Raw genomic sequence first — 6,000 nt, 5'->3', positions numbered from 1 at the left:
TTGCTGATGAGCTGGTCTTGGTAGCGACTGCTGACACAAGAGCTGGAAACTTATGCTACAGAGCCCTTTTAAAGCTAGAGTAGTGGGCAGCTACTCATCGGCTAGTTATCCCGGTTGAGAAAACCAAATTAATATTACTTAAAGGAACACTGCAGCTAACTAAATTTAAAGTACCCTCATTTAAAGTACCTGCCGATTAGGTTAAGAACTGCTCTGCTATGATTACCCAGATCAGTCGAGGGACTGGGGCCTCAAGCATCGGATCTTGATGTTAATTTACAAATTTATGTTCGTCCCCATTGTCTCATATGGTAGAGCTGTCTGGTACACCAGGCTACGATCTCACGAAATCGTACAAACTAAACTCCATCCAAGAACAATGCTACTTACGGTTACTAGGGCGTGCCGCACAGTTAGCACCCCTGCAATCCAGGTCCTTGCAGGCTACCTGCCACTCCACTTGGAGGCCATCCGCAGAGGCCTCTTCCAAAGTTTGAAGAGTGACATTACCATGACAATACCTGATATTACCATTGATCTCACAAATAATCATGGGCATGAAAGGAAGAAAATCGCGGAAAAACTTACCAGCATCTGGCAAGAGAGTTGGAAAAACTCTATCAAGGGTATAATTACCAGAAAATTCACCCCATAAATTGCATTCACTAGTCCGAAGCTTCCTCCCTGGTATTCACCAGGCCTACAAGCTACCTTCCTCCTTACGGTACATCGGCTTTTCTAAATCAAACTGACAACAATGGGGATTGAAAATGATCCTCTATGTATATGTGGAGGCGAAGAAAGTTGGAACCACATTATCTACACTTGTTCTAAATAAGAATACCCCCGACTCAGGTTAATTACCAAAATACAGGAAAACCCTCAGCACAATGAGCACCTCTTACTGCAGTATAAGCGTTGCTATCTTGACTTTATTGAGTTTGTGAAATCAGTCATTGAAATCAGAGGAGCCAGCCGTCAAACAAACCCATAACAAACAGATGACAATTAGGACAACTAATCCCTCCAGTGTCTTACCACGAATGACTGACTCCTTCTTATAGAATTACTCCACTATGCCCCCATACAATCCTACTTTGATGGTTTGATTTATAGTTGGACTGCAGGGTAGGGCCCATACCTACCCGCTAACCTCACATGGAAGAGGAAATGCTAGCACTGCTTTGTAGTGCTGGATTTATTCTATCTGAAAACCCAGTCTGGGGGGTAGGATCCACTGGAAGCCAACCTGCAGAGTCTCACTAAAAGGACAGATGCAAGCTAGACAAAGTTTAACCTCACTAACTGATCTTACTTGGATTTGACATTTCTAATATTGACCAGTAAACGGATCTGCATGAACTTGACCTATGAAAACCCCTATACGGGTAGGAACACTGACACTACTTATGTTGTGTGGGACATCTCACCTGAAAACCCCACTTCGGGTAAGATCTTCTTGTTGACACTTCCCTAGAGTTCGGGATGATACATCCTTCCTATGCTTTGAGTAGGAACAGCTTACCTTGCAAGCTCTCACAAGGGTAGGATTTTTTCGCTGATACCTTCGGGTATGGGATGCCAAATGGGGCTCCTCTTTTCTGAGTTCTCAGTCCCTGGGTTTCAGTGGGCTTCCTGACCCAAGGGTATCCAACCCTTCATTCCATCCCTGGCTTCCTCATCTGGAGGACACCTTCTTTCCTCGTCCTTTCATGTTCCTACCTGCTTTTATTCTCATTCTTCGCCTATCACCCATTCTTACACTTTTTTTTTTTTACTTGGACTTCGTCGAGGAAGCTCGGGCAACCGTGGGTGGCGAAGGTCAGCCAGAGAAACAACAGAATACACAACACTGTACACATACAACATGCCACATACACGTCTATCATTTACACAGTCCTGTATACTTCACAGGAGTAAGATGGTGCAGTTGTGGGGACCACCGGTTTTGCGCCTTACCCTAAATACTACGGTGGACCGCAAGACAGGCACATGCCAGTAATCTGGTACACAGAGAGCCAGACTTCAAGCATAAGGTTAAGAGCCAGACTTAAAGCACAAGGTTAAGAGCCAGCAAGAAAAAAAAAAAAAAAAAAGAAAAGAAAAAAGAAGATAGGAGCTAAGGAGAGACAAAGATGAAAAACCAAACTATTATTTTTAAGCCACCCGAATAATTAAATCCATCTGCTGTGCATTTTGTATTATGTCTGTAAATTGAGTTCTCTGGTCGAGTTGCCCGTTTTGCTGGACGAAAACACCCCAGTCTCTGTTTGTTGTTGTTTGGTTTTTATTAGGAGCATTAGCAACTAAGGTCATATTGCTCCGGGGATATGCAATGGTCATTCCCTGAACTTAAGCCTTTCTTCGTAAGGGCAACCCTTTGTTCCATTCACTAATCTTGTTGCCCTTCTCTGTACTCGTTCCAGCAGCTCTACATCTTCTTGAAATGAGGCCTCCAGACCTGTATACAGTACTCAAGGTGTGGTCTGACCATTGCCTTATACAAAGGAATAATTACCTCCTTATCCATGCTAGAAAAATTCCTGTATATCATTGACAAGACACCATGAGCTACTCTTGCAGCCCATCTGCACTGCACAGAGAATTTCATATCTGACTGCACAATTAGCCCCAGGTCCTTTTGATTCTCTACCACTGTCAGTGTAGTAGCACAGAGTTGATACGTTGCTCTCGGATTGCTGTTTCCCATATGTAGTACCTTACATTTGTCAACGTTAAACTTCATTTGCCACCTCTCAGCCCATCTGCTCAACCTTTCCAGATCCTGTTGCAGCATAGCGTCAGTAGTGTCCTTAACAACCCTGCCAACCTTTGTATTGTCTGCAAACTTGGACTTTAAGCTTGATATATCATCATCAATATTATTTATAAATACAGAAAACAATAATGGACCCAACACTGAACCCTGAGGGACTCCACTAATAACATTAGTCCACGATGAGCAGTCTATTGATTACGACTCTCTGTACTCTCCCCATCAACCACCCCTTTATCCATAGCAGAAATTTGCCTCCAATGCCACACTGCTCCAATTTTTGCAGCAGTCTTCCATGTGCGGCAGTATCAAAAGCCTTTCTAAGATCCAAGTATATAATATCAAAGTTATTCCCTGCATCCAGTTCTTTTGTGATTGCATCATAGTATCCAATCAAATTGGTCAGGAAAGACTTTCCCTTAACAAAACGATGTTGCGTCCGAGCTATAACTGAAGTCTTGTCTAGATGATCCTGCAGTGCTTCTTTAACCAGTGCCGCCATTAATTTTCCTGGAACAGAAGTTAAACTCACAGATCTCTAATTACTTGTGTTGCCCTTTGATCCTCCTTTGTAAATTGGGGGTCACATTTTCACATCTCCAGTCTATGATACCTCCCCTGAGTCCAAGGAAGCTCTCATAATTATCGCTAAGGGTTTGCTTACTTCCTTTGCTGCCTCCTTTAATATAACTGGATAGATCCTATCCAGCCCAGGTGCCTCTCTTGTGTTTATCTTCAACAATTTCTCCTCCACTTTACTCTCAGTTATTACAAGATTATTGTTATTATTATTATTAAAATCAGTTTATTTCCCAAGAAACCTTGAGTCACCCCGGGACGGCTCTCTGCCAGAAGGGTGTGAATATTTACAGACTAAGGTGCGAGGAACGCATATACAATTAACAACAGTGCATGTGTGCTCGATCCGAGACATTTACAGGATTAAATATACAATAATGTACAAAATATACAGTAATATACAAAATATATGATTGCATGAAGAGAAAAAGTCTTTGTCATATACAAATAGGCAAGTTAAAAAAAAAAAAAAAAACAGTCTGTTCAGGAGCAGGTGAGTAGTATAAGCTCATAATCTGGTAGCAGTTCTTGAGGATTTCCTTCGTGTTGGGCTTGTCTTCACAGAACCTATCAGGGTGGATCCTAAATTTATTAAAGATCCGAAGACGATTGGCTGGAAACATGTTCCTCAGGGAATCAATGCTTGACAGCGTAAGACGTAGAGGGAGACAGGAGTCGGGGTGCTTCCCTGTTGCCCTCCTAGGGCCAGAGATTAATGTGGATACCGATGGAGCATCAATTCGCCTCTTTATAAGCCGTGCAAGCGTGAGGACATTTTTTGTCATGATGATATGTCTCCAGGGAGTGGTGCTCACATTTGCTTGTAGGATAGATCTGGAGATAGTTAGGGGGTGGCCTACCATCCATCTCAGCAACCAGTACTCTAAACTGAGATACTTCTTAAGGTATGAGGCAGGGGCAGATGACCAAATTTCTGAAGCATAGAGAGGAATCGGCGTAATACACCTCAGGATGTGCCGAACAAGCAGCGCTGGCTGATGCCCACCAACGAGCTCTTGACGCACTGCCCAAAGAGCAGCGTACGTCTTCTGCCTCATTCTGGCAAAGTGAGGCACAAATGTGAGCCCAACGTCCCAGGTGAGGCCAAGATCAGTATGAGAGGTCACCGTTTGCACCGGTTCCTCACTAACAAAGATTTGGATAACATTTTTGACTTTCTTCTTGGTTATCGTCAGTTGTGTTGGAAGGGCTCAGATGCAGCCCAATTGTGGCAAGATAACTTTCCAAGTTCAATATCTGCCTAGAAGCTTGTTGGTTGATATCTTGAATCTGATGATTATGATCTGAGCTCACGAAGAACTTCAGATCGTCGGCATAAGAGACAAAGTTCGGATTCTGAGCTCCAAAACTGCTGCAAACAGGATAGCTGACAGTACGCTTCCTTGTGGGATGCCTCATGAGACGTCAATAGTTACTTGAAAGTCATTGTGGGTCACAGACAGATGTCTAGAGAGTAAAAAGACTTCAAAATTTGAAGTAAGGTATCCGCCAGGCCGAAGTAGTGCTTCAGAATGGTAAAAAGAGCTGGGAGGTGCATTTTGTCATAAGCCGATTTTATGTCGAGGAATATGATATCAATCTGTGATTTGTTGTTAAGGGTGCGCTGAATTCTGAAGAGGGTTTCGAGAAGATTGGTAGTTGTCGATCTCATTTGTAGAACGGTATGCAGGTACTCGGGCCTGTGTGCAAAGCAATGCTGGGCAATTGTTGGCTGAATTACGTTTTCAAAAATTTTGAGTAAAGAACAACTGATGGATATTGGTCGCAGGTCTTTAGGAGATTTGGCTTTCTTGATCTTTGGAATGGGCTTAACATGGTAGGTTTTCGAAATTGAAGGAACTATTCCAGATTGCAGGATTAGTCTGAAAAGGTGAAGAAGAACTATATATATGGGCTGCAAATTTTGATAATAAAGAGTGGGAAACCATCCGGACCTACAGTGGTTTTGTTGGGTAGTTTATTGATGACATCAATTATGGTCTCTCTGGTTATTTCTATTTCAGAAAAGTGTGCCATAGGTAACCAGTCCTCCTGCGAGAGAGAGGAATCAGAGTCAGGAAAATCTGCCTGTAGTAAGTTGAACTGTGCCCATCCCTGGACAAGCTTTTTGTCAATGGCTAGATGATGATAATGCGAAAGGATCCTTCTACCACTCTTCAACCTATTGAGAACAGCTGGGTTAAAGACCTGCCTTTTCTTTTTCAAGAATCAAGCTCTTTCTTTCTTTAAGATGGTATGGTCTGAGGGAAGTTGAGTTTTCTGCCATTTCCGGTAGGCCTTCTGCTTCTTGATGAAAGCCATCTCAGTTTCCTTATTGAAACCCCGATTCGACCTGTTACCAATCCTGGTGATTCTGGCTGCACCATGTAGTGCAATCAACTTCAGTTGTTCCGACAAAAGCATAACGGCAGCCTCCAACGGCTCAGAATAGAGACGCTCCCAGTCAAACCCAATCAAGCATTGAAGAATGATCTCTGGCTTCAGATATTTGGTAGAGAAAGCTATCCTAGGCAATTCAGCGAAGTACTCGTCAGGTAACCCAAGGAAATTACTCTGTAAGGATAGTTTGCATGCAATTGGCGAGTGATCAGATTGGAATCGAAAGTTGCTAGGTAGGAGTCTGA

The sequence above is a fragment of the Mastigoproctus giganteus genome, chromosome 3 (genome assembly GCF_048544385.1).
Source record: "Mastigoproctus giganteus isolate SK-2022 chromosome 3, ASM4854438v1, whole genome shotgun sequence".
Lineage (NCBI taxonomy): Eukaryota > Metazoa > Arthropoda > Arachnida > Uropygi > Thelyphonidae > Mastigoproctus > Mastigoproctus giganteus.
The sequence above is the reverse complement of the archived record's forward strand: the minus strand, read 5'-3'. Positions refer to the sequence as shown.